Genomic DNA, 18668 nt, shown 5'->3' with positions numbered 1-18668 from the left:
GAGACACACCTGACAAGACACAGAGATGGCAAAAGAAGAATAGGTGATGGAGAGAGACACCAGACAAGTCACAGAGACAGCAACAGAATAATATGATATGTTGGAGAGAGACACACCAAACAAGACACAGAGACAGCAACAGAATAATAGGATATGATGGAGAGAGACACACCAGACGAGCAGTAGCGGTGCTTGGGTAAAATCACTGGGGAAGTCAAGCCAGTTAAAAAGCCATATTACGACCTATGTTGTAACATTAGTTCATATGCCACCATGATATATAATAAGGCCATGACAACAAAAAGACAACAGTGACACAGTGGCGGAATTAATTAAATTACACATACGTTTGTGCCATCACAAAACCGGAGAGCAAGATCTGTCTGGTGAAGTCTACAAAGCAAATATTGCATGTAACAAACAGTTATATGATCTGTAGCAGGGTCAAGCAAGTTAATGTTTATCGACATTTTACTAAAGAAACTACTGATATATAACCACAGAGTTACTGCAAGTCAGCACAAAGACAACCGGAGCACTGCCATTTCAATTTAAACATCATCATGTGTGTGTGTGCGTGCGTGCGTGCGTGCACAAGTAAAATATTTTTGGGGGACTTACTATTTGTAGACTAGTTGAATGATGTTGTCAAAACGGTCTATGGCGCTGTCATACAGTATGCTTTTAGTTTTTGTTTTCATAGATTACCTAGCTAAAATGCCTGCTGGCCTATCACATGGGCAACAATGAACCAGCTAAAGTTAGCTAGCTAGCTAACATGAACCTACTAGGCTACATCTATGCTACATATTGAACTTCAATAATCTCGGACCAGTGGCACAACATGTGCATTTATGGGTAGATCAGAATTGCCATCATAATCATTGGTCTGTACAGAGAATTAAGTCAAAACAACAAGTCCATATCCACATCTCCATCCGTGGCTTAACAAGCTAGCTACTGCAGGACATCAACACAAGCAGACCAGAAACAGACACTCTTTGCTGACAATGACGATTCGTTTATCTTAGGATGGAATTTGATTGGTGTGAAGCCAAATCCAAACTGGCCTCCCTTTGGGGGTGTTTTTCAGCACCAGGACAACCCACAGTTGAGCGCAAATGCTTGCTGGCATCAATCAATCAAATGCTACGGTGGCAACTGTCACACCAGCCTTTGCTTTGGCTCCCCTTCCTGTCTAGCTCAGGCGTTCGGCATCACCGTCCTTCTAGCTGGTGCCGAACCTGCTTCTGGCAAACGCCCTTCACTCATCAACCCTGAACTACTCTCATCATCATTACACAGGCCTGGTTCCAATCCCCACTCTATCACTGTATATATACTCCCTCTGTCATTTGTCTTTGTCGGTCATTGTAAATGTTATTTGTTTTCCTGAGAGGAATTTCTCCTACTATTTCCTGAGTTCTTTATTATTTTGCACTTTGGGTTTCGTCCCACTTTTCATTCTCTCTCTCTCTCTCTCTCTCTCTCTCTCTCTCTCTCTATATATATATATATATATATATATATATATATGTGTGTGCTTTAATAAACTCAGAAGTTCTAAACCTGCGACTGCCTCCTGCCTACTCCTCTCTACACTTGTGAGAGCAACATGTCATACTCTTTTGTTCCAGACAGCATCAGATACATGGGCTACACATACTTAGACAGAGGGGTGCTGTTTCCCTCGCTCGGATGATTTCTCTGGTGAAATTCAGCCATTTGCGAATTGACTGACATTATGAAAACACAGAGAGACTAAATAAATTATTTTATAATTTAAATGTTTTTATTGGTCAAATATTTGGGGAAGCCTGGCTTCCCTTGGCATCCATGAATATACACCACTGCAGACAAAAGACAGCAACATCAAAATAGGATATGATGGAGAGAGACACAAAAACAACAGTACAGACCATAACAGAGGGGATAGACAAAGGAGACACTAACAATCAAAAACCCGAGACTGCAATAGACAAGTCAGACAGCAACAGACAAAACATAGAGAAAGTGACAGAAGAGGCCAGATGGAGAAAAACAGAGGTGGGTTGAGCACACAGTATACTTTGTCACTTCAAGCTGCTCTATAGATTATAATTAGTTGTATGTATTTGCACAAATTATAACAGGTCAAACACAGACAGTGAAAAAGTAATACATGGTTTACAAAGAATTTGCAGGTGATGTGAAAAGGCCTGTGAAATTACTATTAAACAACTTTTTCCAACCAGGACATGATAAAAGATGAGGGTAGACAAAAATAACAGCAACATAGACTAAGAGACAGAAAAGGGCAGACAAAAGAGACACAGAGAAACCGATGGAGAGGCAGAGGATCGGTGAGCATACAGTAGACTATATCTCAATGGATTCCAACTACTGCACAGTATGTGCATGTGAGTTGTATGTAATTGAGTACTGACAGTGTCTGCTGTGGCAGGTGGGAAGGTGCAAGTTATCTGAAAAATATTTAAATCTCGCAATGTTCTAATCTCTCAATGTTAATCTCAAAGTGCACCAAATTCATGCATTTAGATGTTGAGTTTTTATTTATTTATTGCTGGGGGAGGATGCCCCCAAACCCCCCTAGCTTTTGGCTAAGTCCCCAATGTCTTTAAATCATAGAAACACCTCTGCTCCTCTCTATACCCCTGGTTTGTCCTGACACTTTACTAAAGCTACATTTACCGCTGGAATGGTCAGCATACACCAGTGGGTTAAATAGTATAGGAAATTCGTTTTTTTAAAGAATATATTTGAATGGTTCTTATTATTTATGAAAATATACAAATTATGGGAACGTTTTAGCATTGAGGACAGGCCTGGTGATATTGAGAAGACACACAAAGTGTTGCAAATGCATTAGTAGCCTATACTATTAATTATTTCATAGACTAAGTGCTGAAATACATTTCAATAATAGTTAGGAGTAGAATTGTATGTTTTATTGAGACTATAGCTGAACATACCACAGTGTATAATTGACCTAGAACTAAATTAAAACACTTCGAAAATACAGTGTTTTCAATGTGAGCCATGGGACCAGTCATTGGTGTATAATGGGTGAACCCCCCCCCCCCCCCCCCCCCACACACACACACACAGTTGTTATATGAATGGTCAGCTTCTCCCACTGACCAGCTAAGGTCTAAGGAAGACATCAACCACCATACAAAAACACAGAAATCAATACATTTTGACAAGGATAAAAACTGCTTTGTTTGCACCATTTTGGTCCTCCAAAAATATGATTGATCTTTTGTCAATTGCCATTATGTCTTCCCTACTGACAAAGATTAAATGAAGACAATATTCAATGAACCATGCTGTTTTGCAATGCCCTATCATGAACATATACAAAATAGAACCAGGCTTCAATACTCTCAAATTCAATTGTATAATAAAAGTACATATAGCCTATGTGGCATCATAAATAAAATGTGATAGTTGTTTAAATTCCCTTGTAGTTTGGTGTAGTAAATATCGATTTATTCAAATAAAGTAACTATTATTTGTATATTTGACACATCAATGAAGGTTAACGAGGAATTATTGTTATTATTTTACAGTAAATTACTTTAAACTGGACAGTTTAATCTGGAGATGTGAGCGCGGGATTTGGGACTTCAACTGACATCCGGTTAAAAAAAAAGAGACTCCCTCATTAACGCTCTATTCTTGGATAATAAAATGCCAACTCTTTTTCAATTAGAACATCCCATTTTCTCTTCCCTTTTTCTCTCCATCCATCTTTATCTAATGTACCAATTCAGTGCATGATGACTGTAGGGAATAGTCAGGTTAATATGTTGACAAGGTTTAACAATAGCGGGTCATGTTGCTGAACACGCTCCACTGGTTTCGTTCAGTTCAGCGGCTGACAGGTCCTAATCACGCGCTGCCCTAAAGGCACAGGGCCATGGAACATTTTAATTACTGAATTATAGACTAGCTCGAGCTCACCAGCGTTAAATTGAGACGTAATTAGGGCCAGAGTTATAATAATTGTTTCTGCTAATTGGGCGGACAAGTGCGTTATGGTGCAATTATAGGACTAAGCAAGAATTATACATTTGTTCTTAATTATATAAAATGTGATATTTTCAAACATCAGGGATTTTCCTGAGCTATTTAGATAGCCTTTTATAGGCCGACACTGCCTTATACATTATTTTAGGTGGATACTTCAATACAGTATATCTTTGTTTAGGCTACTATCCAGAGAGAAACTTCACAGAATATTGAATGAAAAGGTTGAGTAAGTCTGCAATATTGTTAGTTGCATTATAAGAAAGGCACATTTATACGCCACAGATAATATAGTGTGTTGTTGTCAAAATCGTCCTCTTCCCTCGGTGAAATATGTTCCGCAAACTGACTGCTATGAACCAGGCAAGCGTGGCTGATGTCAATTCCAATAGCACGTTTCAGCAGCTAATGTGCCATTTACAAACAAACAAATAATAATGTAGTGAAGATAGAGAGTCCTCATTCCTTACACCGTGGCATTCTGGAAAGTGGTGTGGCACCTCTGGCAACGCCATTATTTCCTATTAATTACTCACTAAAGTATGCCCTTGGATATAGCGCGAGGTGTGACGGGGAGCTGGTCAGCGCGAGAGCAGCTGCCCCTTCAGCCCTCCAGGCGCGCGCTGACCTCCTTGTTTTACTTCAATAAATCTGAGGCTTGACAAACCATAAAACGAAAGAGATTTGATTTGGATATGGGAAGAAATGCAGAATATGAGCCAGAAATGACGAGTCAGAATAGATCTCGTGGGCAAGAAAATGAAGACATGTCGTGCGTGAAAAATGAATCCATGATGCTTCCCTTCACGAGCGTAAATCTGTCTTGGAAAAAGAATGTCGATGTGCATCAGTCCATCCGAGTTATAGCAGCTTATTTATTAGAATTGCTTAGTTTAGAGAAAATATATTTATTTTTCCTTTGTGGACATAATAAACTAGAGCTGTTTGGATATAAATCATATTTATTTAATTTATATTTATGAGAAAACGAGTTAAGTTTCTCGAAATCACAATTGCACAGAAAAAACATATACCACTGTCTACAATTAATCAGCAGTGAGGGTTCCCCATATTTGCTGATGTTCTATTCATTTGAAACGATCAATTAACATTTGGATATGAGCCAATCAAAAGGAAATGGCATGGGCTGCATTTGGCTCTGTGTCACTTATTGTTGGCCTTACAAGTCAAGAGCCTTATTACTGTAGCCATATTGTGAACTTTACATTGTAACATAATATGCAGTTCTACCTTTCGACTCCAGGGGACACTGCTCTTTGCGTTCTGAAAGGCACACCCCCGAAGAAACTAAATCGTTTCACTATTGTCTTCTATTTGAAATGAACCGAATAAGAAAACATGATCTAATGAGATGTTTTAAGTGTGACACTTGGTTAGAGCAGGTGCTGTTTCCATTTCGTTTTCCACTATCATTTCCAGTAACAAGATGTTTTGGAAATTAAATCTAGACAATTTAACAATGCTGCTGTGGTATAGAATAGGACCATTTGTTTACAGCAAAAGCTCATTTCAGATAGGGCCCATTGGCTGCTACCAAAAAGCGCAACATGCAAATACATTTATATTACTGATGCATATTATGTTGAATAGATCATCATACAATGAATGAGAGCCATAAATGAGGCCTTAAAAAGCAATGAATGTTATGGAGTTTTCTCATTTAGAAACAATATAAAGCCTGTAAGGGTAAAGGTAGGCCTATAGATTTATTTTCAGTCCTTAGTAATGTAAATATGCCAAATGTTTTTCCTTCATATTGACAAACATGGGATTAGGGCTTTTATTCCAGCTATTCGTAATTGTCCTATATTTAGGCCTACTGTCTTCCAGAGGCTTTAACTGAAAGGGACATTTTAGACTTACAAAGATACAATTCAGTAAAAGCTTTTACGTTTATTTGAATGTAATTTTGTACAGTACTATTCAAGCCAACCAATAGTGTGTTTATTCCTTTCATTTTCCTCATCCTTTTATATTTGCTTTGCGCACCTGCTCAAATGTTATAATTCCCCACATTACTGAAGGTGTCACTCGCTTTGTGTTTCTGTTTTGTTAGCTATTGTGCCAAACACACCGCTATTGTAAAGGTGACATGAACGAGACCAAAGTGTCTCGTCCCACTGAGCACACACCATAGACATTGGGCGTGTATGAGTGGTTAGGCTGAATCAATCAACTGTAGACCAAAGTCGAGGAGTGAAGTCAGGGGAGATGCAACTGTGACAGCCGAAAGTCAGACACTAATGTGGTGTTGCCATGGTTTAGAAAAGTTTGTCTAAATAAACATGTCTCCGACCACCATATCAAAAACTCACAAACATAAATACTGTATGTGTGTGTATACCTTGTCAAATCAATGAATGAGAGAGAGACAGCCTCAAATATCACATTCATTTGTATATATCCACTGTAGCCTGAACAGTGGCAAAGTTGTTCCTGTTTCAGTCATGTCTTTGGTCACATCCGAGTCAAACAAAAACACCCTAATGATTGGTTGACAATATAGCCTCCCACAATGCAGGCGATGACTGCAGGATGAAGTTGGTGAAGAGTAACTGCAGAAACTTGCAGTCAAAACTTCATGACCTTTGATCACATGATTTTTGTGATCAAAGGTCAAAGTTCATGCAGACAACATGCGGGCGACATGCAAGTCGGACAATCTTTGTCTCCATAATGCAACACACTTTGAAAGATGGTGATCCACTCGAACCCGGCCATTAAACTAGTAGATAGTGATAGCGCTGACATCATCCACGTATTCCTATGGGAAAACTTCAGATGGCATATGAAGCCGTTGGTATTTGAATTTGAAGTGAGCCATATTGCTAAATGGGGCTAAATACAGCCCCACAGTGGAGGTGTCATAATACCCATAAAACCTAGCGGTCAAACAGGGAAATGGTTTCTCCAGCATTCATTTTTCCCATAGGTTTTTAAAAATAATTCAAATAAGGGCTGTGTTTTGTGTAGGCTTAACCTGGCGTGACGTTTTGATAACCATGTAAATCTCTCTCGGACAAGGTGAGTTTAATCAATATATTCGGCTCTTATTTACTCTAAGATTCGAAAATGCTAATTAGCATCAACGTAGACATCATGCAAAACTACAAATCCCTGCAAGCTCCTGCAGGTCATCTCTAGCGGACACCTTTGCTAACAGCAGTTGTGTCAATTTAAAACTTGCACAAGACTGTTCACAGAATTATCCATTTAAAGAAATGTTGCCAATTTATTAATTACTACATTTAGCTAACATTGGATAGATAATCCAGAGATTCTTAACTTTGCCTCGATTCAGCAGTCGCGTCCAGATCATCGTAGCATTTGTAGTTCTTTATGATAGCCATACTAATAGCTAATTAGCATTTCATTTTGGGGGGTAAATAAAGGCGAATATATTTATTTAATGAGTCGAACGCGAAGGATTAACTTCAGACACCTGAAAAGGCCCTCATTTGCAGGAGACAGAGACGAAGATATCGGGGACGTTGGTCGGGGTGCCTTGTAAGGATATGACGGGTAGTGGGTAATTTGCCTTTACCATCAGTCCTATTAGCCAACGTACAATCATTGGATAATAAAATAGATGAACTACGATCACGTATATCCTACCAACAGGACATTAAAAACTGTAATATCTTATGTTTCACCGAGTCGTGGCTGAACGACGACATTAATAACATACAGCTGTATCGGCAGGATAGAACAGACGCCTTTGTTAAGACAAGGGGTGGCCATCTATGTATATTTGTAAACAACAGCTGGTGCACGAAATCAAATGAAGTCTCAAGGTTTTGCTCGCCTGAGGTAGAGTATCTCATGATAAGCTGTGGAGCACACTATTTACCAAGAGAGTAAATATATCTATATTCTTCGTAGCTGTCTATTTACCACCACAAACCAATGCTGGCACTAAGACCGCACTCAATGAGCTGTATACGGACATAAGCAAACGGGAAAACTCTCATCCAGAGGTGGCACTCCTAGTGGCCGGGGCCTTAATGAAGGGAAACTTAAATCCATTTTAACTAATTTCTACTAGCATGTTACATGTGCAACCAGAGGGAAAAAACTCTAGAACACCTTTACTCCACACACAGAGACGCGTAAAATGCTCTCCCTCGCCCACCGTATGGCAAATCTGACCATAATTCTATCCTCCTGATTTCTGCTTACAAGCAAAAACTAAAGCAGAAAGCACCCATAGTTCAGTCAATAAAAATGTGGTCAGATGAAGCAGATGCTAAGCTACAGGAGTGTTTTGCTAGCACAGACTGGAATATGTTCCGGGATTCTTTCGATGGCATTGAAGGGTACACCACATCAGTCACTGGCTTTATCAATAAGTGCATCGATGACATCATCCCCACAGTGACTGTGTGTATATACCCCAAACAGAAGACATGGATTACAAGCACTATCCGCATTGAGCTAAAGGGTAGAGTTGCCGCTTTCAAGGAGCGGGACTCTAACCCAGAAACTAATAAGAAATCCTGTTATGCCCTCCGACAAACCATCAAACAGGCAAAGCGTCAATACAGGACTAAGATTGAATAGTACTACACTGGGTCCGATGCTCGTCGGATGTGGCAGGGCTTGCAAACTATTACAGACTACAAGGGAAAGCACAGCCACGAGCTGCCTAGTGACACGAGTGTACCAGATGAGCTAAATTACTTCTATGCTCGCGTCAAGGCAAGCAACACTGAAACATGCATGAGAGCATCAGCTGTTCCAGACGACTGTGTGATCACGCTCTCCATAGCCGATGTGAGTAAGACCTTTAAACAGGTCAACATTCACAAGGCCACAGGGCCAGATGGATTACCAGAACGTTACCAGAACGTGACCAGTTGGTCAGAGCATGCCCTGACCAACTGGCAAGTGTCTACACTGACATTTTCAACCTGTCTCTGACTGAGTTTGTCATACCAACATGTTTCAAGCAGACCACCATAGTCCCTTTGCCCAAGAACTCTAAGGTAACCTGCCTAAATGACTACCAAACCGTAGCACTCACGTCGTAGCCATGAAGTGCTTTGAAAGGCTGGTTATGCCTCACATCAACACCATTATCCCTGAAATCCTAGATTCACTCCGATTTGCATGTCACCCCAACAGATCCACAGATGATGCAATCTCTATTGCACTCCTCACTGCCCTTTCCCACCTGGACAAAAGGAACACCTGTGAGAATGCTGTTAATTGACTACAACTCTGCGTTCAACACCATAGTGCCCTCAAAGCTCATCACTAAGCTAAGGACCCTGGGACTAAATACCTCCCTCTACAACTGGATCCTGGACTTTCTGACCGGCCACCCCAGGTGGTAAGAGTAGGTAACAACACATCCGCCATTCTGATCCTCAACACGGGGGCCCCTCAGGGGTGTGTGCTCAATCCCCCCTGTACTCCCTGTTCACACATGACTGCACGACTCCAACACCATCATTAAGTTTGCTGATGACACAACAGTGGTAGGCCTGATCATCGACAACGATGAGATAGCCTATAGGGAGGAGGTCAGAGACCTGGCCTTGAGGTGCAAACAACCTCTCCCTCAACGTGATCAAGACAAAGGAGGGGATTGTGGACTACAGGAAAAGGAGGACCGAGCACGCCCCCATTCTCATCGACGGGGCTGTAGTGGAGCAGGTTGAGAGCTTCAAGTTCCTCGGTGTCCACATTACCAAGAAACTAATGTGGTCCAAACATGCCAAGAAGGCACGACAAAGCCTATTCCCCCTCAGGAGACTGAAAAGATTTGGCATGGGTCCTCAGATTCTCAAAAAGTTTTACAGCTGCACCATCAAGAGCATCCTGACTGGTTGCATCACTGCCTGGTATGGCAACTGCTCGGCCCGCAAGGCACTACAGAGCGTAGTGCGTACAGCCCAGTACAACACTGGGTCCAAGCTTCCTGCCATCCAGGACCTCTACACCAGGTGGTGTCAGAGGAAGGCCCTAAAAATTGTCCAGACACCCTAGTCATTGACTGCTCTCTCAGCTACCGCATGGCAAGCGGTACTGGAGCGCCAAGTCTAGGTCCAAGAGGCTTCTTAACAGCTTCTACCACCAAGCCATAAGACTCCTGAACAGCTAATCAAATGGCTACCCAGACTATTTGCAGTTCCCCCCTCTTATACGCTGCTGCTACTCTCTGTTTATTATCTATGCATATTCACTTTAACTCTACCTACATGTACATATTACCTCAATCACCTCAATTAACCGGTGCCCCTGCACATTGACTCAGCACCGGTATTCCCTGTATATAGCCTCAATACTGTTATTTTACTGTTGCTCTTTGATTATTTGTTACTTCTTTTTTTTCTTTTTTACTTGTCTATATTTTACTTAACGCTTATTTTTCTCAACTGTATTGTTGGTTAATAAGGTCTTGTAAGTAAGCATTTCACTGTAAGGTCTACACCTGTTGTATTCGGCACATGTGACTAATAACATTTGATTTGATTTGATAAAAGTCACATTGTCATAGAGATTTACACCCATAATCAAATTGTCACACCACGGTCAGCCTATACGAAACACAGCCCTTATTTGAAGTGTTTCTAAAATCCCCTTTGGGAAAAATGAATGGTGGAAAAATGATTAGAACCATTTCCCTGTTTGACCTCTAGGTTTTATGGGTATTATTACTTATACTGTGGTACTTTATGGCACCAAAACAATCACAGCGATCATGGTGAAAGTGTCCGTAACTAGCATAAGTATCATGGTCGATGTAGTCCGACGTCGTTGATGTAGTCGTTGTCATCCTGCCTGAGAGAGTCTACCCAACGCTGCTAGACGACGTCGGAGTCATTACCGGTAGCTGATTGACAGGTTTGTTGACTCTGCACTCTCATCTGGATCGCACACCACACCCCCTTAGGTGCACTTGGAAAGAGCGTTCATGAGGGCTTGAGCCTCCTCGTATCCTGCCGGCCCGTGATTGGTCTATGTCAGCACGTGGTCTTGTATGACGACAAATGTAGTAGCCAGAATGGATCACTATTTAATTAAATATCTCGATTGGTAGCGAACTTTAAAATAATTCACTGTGAGGATCAAACTTGATCATAATAAACTCATTTTAGAGCCCAAAACATCCATCACATTTTTTTTGTTGTTGCCGTTCTACCGATTGTATTTTATACTGAACAAAAATATAAACTCAACATGTAAAGTGTTAGTCCCATGTTTCATGGGCTGAAATAAAAAATCCAATACATTTTCCAGAAAAAGCTTATTTCTGTAAAAGTTTTTGCACACATTTGTTTCCATTCCTGTTAGTGAGCATTTCTCCGTTGGCCAAGATAATCCATCCACCTGACAGGTGTGACATATCAACAGTACAAATTATTTCAATTGACTGATTTCTTTATATGAACTGTAACTCAGTAAAATCTTTGAAATAGTTGCATATTGAGTTTATAGTTTTGTTCAGTATAGATAGACTTTTCCTAGGTGCAAACCATGGTTTTTGGTACCACTAGATTGCTACGCAGTAGCTGACCAGCAGAGCTCGTGACTTCACACTCCCGACCTGACACTGGGTGCCCGGCACACACTGGTTGAATCAACGTTGTTTCCACATAATGTCAACAAAATTACTTTGAACCAATGTGGAATACATGTTGAATTGATATCTGTGCCCAGTGGGGTGGTTTAAATCCCTCACCCTGCTCCATCTCCATGGTCCCTGAGGTCATAGGTCAAATCTTAAAATTCAGGAGTGCGGTGGCATGGTGACAGTGAGACTCATTGACAATAGGCCTCTGGGAGTTCCAGTTGTGTACATTTTAGTGAAATTGATTTAAAATGTGTTCCATTTGAGCCTATAATCTTAACCATCGTGTGTGTAGGTCTATGGGAAGTGGTCGTCGGTGTCTCAGGGATGAAAAGGCTAACAATCTGAATGTTCTGGCCTCAATATGCGGAGTGAGAAGCAGAAAATGCATTATACATTCATCTTTGGGACCCTGTCGGTGGTTGTCTGCTGTGTTGAGCTAGGATCCCAAGTCATCACTATTTCATGCAACGAAGATATGGGCCTGCCTTGGAGAAATGTGCATGGGAATCAGAGTGATACCCTCAACTGACATGCATGTTATTACGATGCTGTCCTATTAACGTTGAAATAATACAGACTTATTCTTCTACCCTCGTCTCAGTCAGAGAAAACGAGAATGGAACACTTGGAAACAACGACGCCTGTTTGTTTTAACACCAGACATAAACAAACAAACAAAACCTGCAGCAAACATATATTGGTTTCCTGGTGTTTGTTTATTTTACTGCACGGAATAACTCTCTACAATGTGCATCTGCTTTGCTGGCACAATTTGTTTGTTTCTTTGTTGACGTATTTAATTGCAAGCCAACTGTATTCTGGGAGTCAAAAAAAAAAAAGTTCCAGGCGACAGGTGAATATGTAGAGCAAATGACAAAACAGAGAGAGAGTAAGTGACAGTTAAAAAGACAGAGGATGTGCAGCTAACAGGCAAACGCGGCAGCTACAAAGTCACACATGCCTTTGAGAGCGCAGTTCGTTTCATAGCACATCTCCCAGGTTGTATCTCCTGTCGATTTGCTAGGGGAAAAAAGCCGACGCGAACAGGCCTGTTTAAGAAACAAACATGCAGATTTAGATGGGATTGTGACAGCAGCATACCTTACTTGGAGATGTCCCACATGGCTCATAGTATGGGCCTACCAACAGTGGAGAAAAGGCTGTAAATGTAGAGACTCGGCACAGTTGACAATATTTATCGTCACTCAGCAAGAAATAAATGCAAATAATGGGATGCCAAATAAGAGCTAATAATATGGTTTTAACCTTTATATACAGACTAGAATACACAGCGGAGATAAAGTCACGAGTTGCTTCTCAGTATAACCCGCTGTAGGCTATGGGAAATTATTATTGATTCATTAACTCAAGAAATGGAATCTATTCTACAGTGGCTATTTATGATTATCTAATGAAATCAGTCAAAATGGACCTATGGGCTAACGTTCAACTCTGAGAAAAAGCCTACTTAGATAAGACTCAGGCCTATAAGACAACAGATAATACTATATCAAGTCTCTCATCTACGTGAGGCATGCCTTAAAAAGGCTACACAGTCTTACTCAGTGTAGCTCATAGGCTGCGTTTACACAGGCAGCCCAATTCTTATCTTTTTGCCACTAATTGGTCTTTTGACCAATCACATCAGATCTTTTCAGACAAGCTCTTTCTCAGAGCTGTTCTGATTGGTCAAAATACCAATTAGTGAAAAAAATATCAGAATTGGGCTGCCTGTGTAAAAACAGCAATATTGGTCCTGGGGACCCACTGTGCTGTATGCTCACTATGCTTCATTGTCTTCCAGCTGTGTGTCAATTAGACTAATTAGTAGCCTCTCAGCCTGGTTAAGAGCAACCGATTAATGGAAAGAAACTTCAAATGATCGGTTTTAGAAGGATTATCAGAAATGTACACAGACACATGCAATCATTTGGAGTACTTATCTGAAATAGGCCTACCTCATGAGTGTCTGTATAGGCCTAAGAAATAATATGCCAAATCAGTGGCCCGGGAGTTACTTAAAATAAAAATTAAAATAAAAATAACACAAGGATTAAATACACAATGATAACTTGGCTATATACACAGGGTACCGGTACCCAGTCGATGTATGAGGTAAATAAGGTAGATAATGTATGTACATACAGGTAGGGGTAAAGTGACTAGGCAACAGGATAGATAATAAACAGTAGCAGCAGCATATGCGATGAGCCAAAAGAGTTAGTGAAAAAATGTTCAATTCAGATCATCTGGGTAGATATTTGTTTAAAAGGATCTAACATTTTTTTCCTCAATTTTCACCTAAAATGGCATACCCAAATCTAATTGCCTGTAGCTCAGGCTACCATTTGAAAGGAAACACTTTGAAATTTGTGGAAATGTGAAATTAATGTCGGAGAATGTAACAAATTAGATCTTTACCATCATCTTTGAAATGCAAGAGAAAGGCCATAATGTCTTATTCCAGCCCAGGCACAATTTAGATTTTGGCCACTAGATGGCAGCAGTGTATGTGCAAAGTGTTATACTGATCCAATGAACCATTGCATATCTGTTCAAAATGATGTGTCAAGACTGCCCAAATGTGCCTAATTGTCTTATTAATACATTTTCAAGTTCATAATTGTGCACTCCCCTCAAACAATAGCATCGTATTATTTCACTGAACTAGCTACTGTAAATTGGACAGTGCAGTTAGATTAACAAGAATTTAAGCTTTCTGCCTATATCAGATATGTGTATGTCCTGGGAATTATTTTTGTTACTAACAACCTCATGCTAATCACATTAGCCTACTTTAGCTCCACCGTCCCCGGGGGGACACCGATCCTGTAGAGGATCTATTAACTATGTAGCAGTCTTGTGGCTTAGGGGTAGAATCTTTTCAGGGTCCTGTTGGCTCCAGACTTGGTGCATCAGTACCGCTTGCCATGCGGTAGCAGAGAGAACAGTCTATGATTTGGGTGGCTGGAGTCTTTGACAATTTTTACGGCCTTCCTCTGACACCTGGTAGAGAGGTCCTGGATGGCAAGGAGCTCAGCCCCATTACCCTCTGAAGAGCCTTGCGGTCAGATGCCAAGCAGTTGCCATTCCAAATGGTGATGCAGCCAGTCAAGATGCTCTCAATGGTGCAGCTGGAGAACTTTCTGAGGATCTGAAAGTTATTTTCAGTCTCATGAGGGGGAAGAGGCGTGGTCGTGCCTTCTTTACGACTGTGTTGGTGTGTGTGAACCATGTTAATTCTTTAGTGATGTGGATACCAAGGAACTTGAAGCTCTCAACCGCTCGGCCCTCCATTTCCTGTAGTCCACGATCAGCTCCTTTGTCTTGCTGACATTGGGGGAGAGGTTTTTGGCCTGGCACCACACTGCCAGGTCACTGACCTCCTCCCTATAGGCTGTCTCATCATCGTTGGTGATCAGTCCTACCACCGTTATGTCATCAGCAAACTTAATGATGTTGTTGGAGTCGTGCGCTGCCCCGTGGGTGAACATGGAGTACAGCAGGGCAAGCCGCCCTGAGGGGCTCCCGTGTTGAGGGTCAGCATGGCGGATGTGTTGTTGCATTGCCTCAACACCTGGGGACGGCCCATCAGAAAGTCCAGTACCCAGTTACAGAGGGATGTGTTCAGTCCCAGGTACCTGAGCTTAGTGCTGAGCTTGAAGGGCACTATGGTGTTGAATGCTGAGCTGTAGTCGATGGACAGCATTCTCACATACCCTAGGTGTTCCTTTTGTCCAGGTGAGAGAGGGCAGTGTGGAGTGCAATAGAGATTGCATCATCTGTGCATCTACTGGACCGGTATGCAAATTAGATTGGGTCCAGGGTATCTGGGATGATGGTGTTGATGTTGTACTGATGTTGGGCGATTAGGCCTAACTCGCAGTCAGAGTTCCAATTCATCCTAAAGGTGTTCGATGGAGTTGAGCTCAGGGCTCACAGACAGTGCAGGCCAGTCAAGTTCTTCCACACCGAACTCGACAAACTATTTCTGTATGGACCTCGCTTTGTGCAGGGTGTGTTGCGACCGAGGACAGGATATTTTTACACGCTTCAGCACTCGGCGGTCCCCTTCTGTGAGCTTGTGTGGCCTACCAATTCACGGCTGAGCTAGACATTTCCACTTCACAATAACAGCACTTACTGTAGAGTTGACAGGGGCAGCTCTAGCAGGGCAGACATTTGATGAGCTGACTAGTTGGATAGGTGGCATCCTATGACGGTGCCACGTGAAAAGTCACTGATCTCTTCAGTAAGGCCATTCTACTGCCAATATTTGTCTATGGAGATTGCATGGCGGTGTGCTCGGTTTTATACACTTCTCAGCAATGTGTGTGGCTGAAATAGCCGAATCCACACATTTCAAGGGGTGTCCAGATATATAGTGTATGTTGAAAACTTGTTGAACCCATAGTCTGCCCAATGTGCATGAGTGTGTGGCTAATGAGCCAAATGTGAGCCAAACTCTGTAGATTTCTGCTCTCCACACCACACCACCAGCACACGCACCAGTCTGTTAAGTATTCTATTCTACCCTCCTCTCTTCGCTATTCAAGGTTGATCTAATCTAATCACCAGATCAACAACTGAAATCTACGATAGAACAAATAATGGAGATGAAATGAACAAATGATTAGCATGCTGTGAAAAGTACAATACGTTTCTTATTTAGCATTTAGATAGCTGTCTATCCTGAGGAGCAAGCTTCAAAGTTGAACCCAGTTTAGGTGAGGGGGATTCATTTTCTCTGCTGCATGCTTCATTGAATCTCTCATTACCAAACTTTGTCTGTATTGATGTTAGATTTGATTGAAGATTAGAGCATTTAGCAAATCTTGCTTTTCCGTGTGTATCAGGCTTTTTCAAGATCAGTGGCACAGCGCCCGCTGGTCAATACCCTCACTTTTATCCAGTGTCTGCTTCATTTAAACTTAATCAACTCCATCAATGAACTGGAACAGAGAAACGTCCCTGTGGACAAATGCTGTTCTTTTGTTAGATAATTCTCTGCTCAGCTCTCCTTCGCCACCCGGTGCCTTTAAACCAGAAATTACATATGATAAACTATTTCAATCAATATGATAATGAAAATGGGTTTGGGTGACTGTTTGCAGCGGGTTTGCAAGGCTTAAAGCCTGTGACATTACTACATCCTCTCCTCCATGCGCAACTGAGAGATCTTCTCTCCTCTGTCTCTCCACCCCCGCTGTTGTTGCAACCCCCTACCTCACTTTTTTATCGCCCCATCTTCTCTGACATTGATTATTGCTCACACGACTGAAAATGATGTATCTTCGCTGGGGAAACGCTCGTGCCATATTGGAAACTGAGCCCAACGGGGTTGTATCATGCATTGTTTTTTTTATATATTTTTTTCTGCAATAAATTATGTGCACAGCAGTGTCTCCTCTACTATATGCCAACAAACATCCCCAAGCAGAGGCCAGGCGTAGATCAATCATTGGGTGCGCCATGGCAGTCAGTGGAGGTAGGGTGGGATGTGATTTCTGTTGCAGTATAGGTCTATATATGGTCGCTGCGATCTGATGCCTTGTAGTCTACCTGTAGCCTTGTTCATCATTTTTATACTGCCACCAAAAGAGCAATTTCAGAAAGTATTTGCAAGAAAAATGCAGGCCTCCATCTGTAGCCTTAATATTAAATGTGTCACCTTCTCAGGCTATCTACAGATAATCATATCTTTAACGAGTGACTGGAGAATGAAATAGAGCTTCCCATAAAAAGACTCCTTAACACTTTCTTCTGTTTTTACTGTAAGATAGCTCCTAGGCCAAAGTCAAACAAGGGCGTTTTTGAGTTGTTTAAAGAATGTGTACACAAAGCACTATTTTCCAAGTGGTATCCAAATTCACTCTAGGGGTAGCCTTGGAGTGGAAGCGAAAAGTGTCAACATCAGTAGCCTATAAACCCCCTTCTCAACATATTAGGCCTTATGCCTTTGGTATAGGCCCATACTTGCCACAGTCCCTGTTGGAGTAGATGCATCCAAATGACTTCTTGGTAGGCAAATGTTGTGATGTCGTCTGAACCTTTAATAATGAATCTCATTAAGTCTATATTGAAACACTATTCATTTCGGGAATTGAATGGGAAAATCCCTTTATAGATGCATTACATACTTCATACCCTGGATTACTGTTTTTATTACACAAAACCTCTGGGTATAGAATTACCATATTTCTACATCTCAATTACACATCTTTGTGAAAGAGTTTAATTCAAGTAGGCTACCAGTCATAATTCCAAACATGACATCTCTAACCTTTAATTAAGAATAGACTAAGAAACTTCCTAAAACATTTCTCCAAAACTTTTAAAGGACTTTCTTTCGCTATTGGCTTTATATGCCTAACATTTCGATGCATATGCTTATTGCTGAGAATGATGGTAGGTGATTAGACAAGTGTTGCTGAAAAGTTGGCCCAAATGCACTATTGATGACAATGGAAATTTGAGTGAGCATGCCATTCTGAATGCATGCGCTGGTGGAATTTAGAAGATGGTGGAACTTTAACGTTCCACGGTAATATCAAACATGGTTTAGTAAGTGGTATTTCCCTGATCATTTCTACCTGCTGTTGGCAGTCTTTCATTCCACGATGTTCCGTTCATGCGCAGAACACCTGCAACTCCTCCACGGAGTTGAGAGCAGACTAGTTTTTACTTATGTTTGGCGTTTGTTGCTGCATGCCTTTCTTTGGTCGATGACTGTTTACTCATTGCTGCGACTTTACGATGGCAACTCAGCGTGAATGTGCACGTGCCAATTGAATCTCAAGGAAACAGTCAGTGGTCGTATTTGATGAACGTTTATTAAAAAGTATGGATTTCAGCAAACAAAGAAAAGAACACAACAACAAACATACAAACATAGGTACAAGATGAGGGTTTAAGATTTTTTTTTTTTAAGTATCGACATATACTGTAGCGACTTGAATGTGAGATTCCCAAGACGATGATGCACATGTAGGCTTTTATAAAAACAGTCCCAGCAGCCGAATTAGTTGGGATTTGG

Source organism: Oncorhynchus nerka, linkage group LG17 (assembly GCF_034236695.1).
Source record: "Oncorhynchus nerka isolate Pitt River linkage group LG17, Oner_Uvic_2.0, whole genome shotgun sequence".
Taxonomy (NCBI): Eukaryota; Metazoa; Chordata; class Actinopteri; order Salmoniformes; family Salmonidae; genus Oncorhynchus; species Oncorhynchus nerka.
This window is presented reverse-complemented; position numbering follows the sequence as displayed.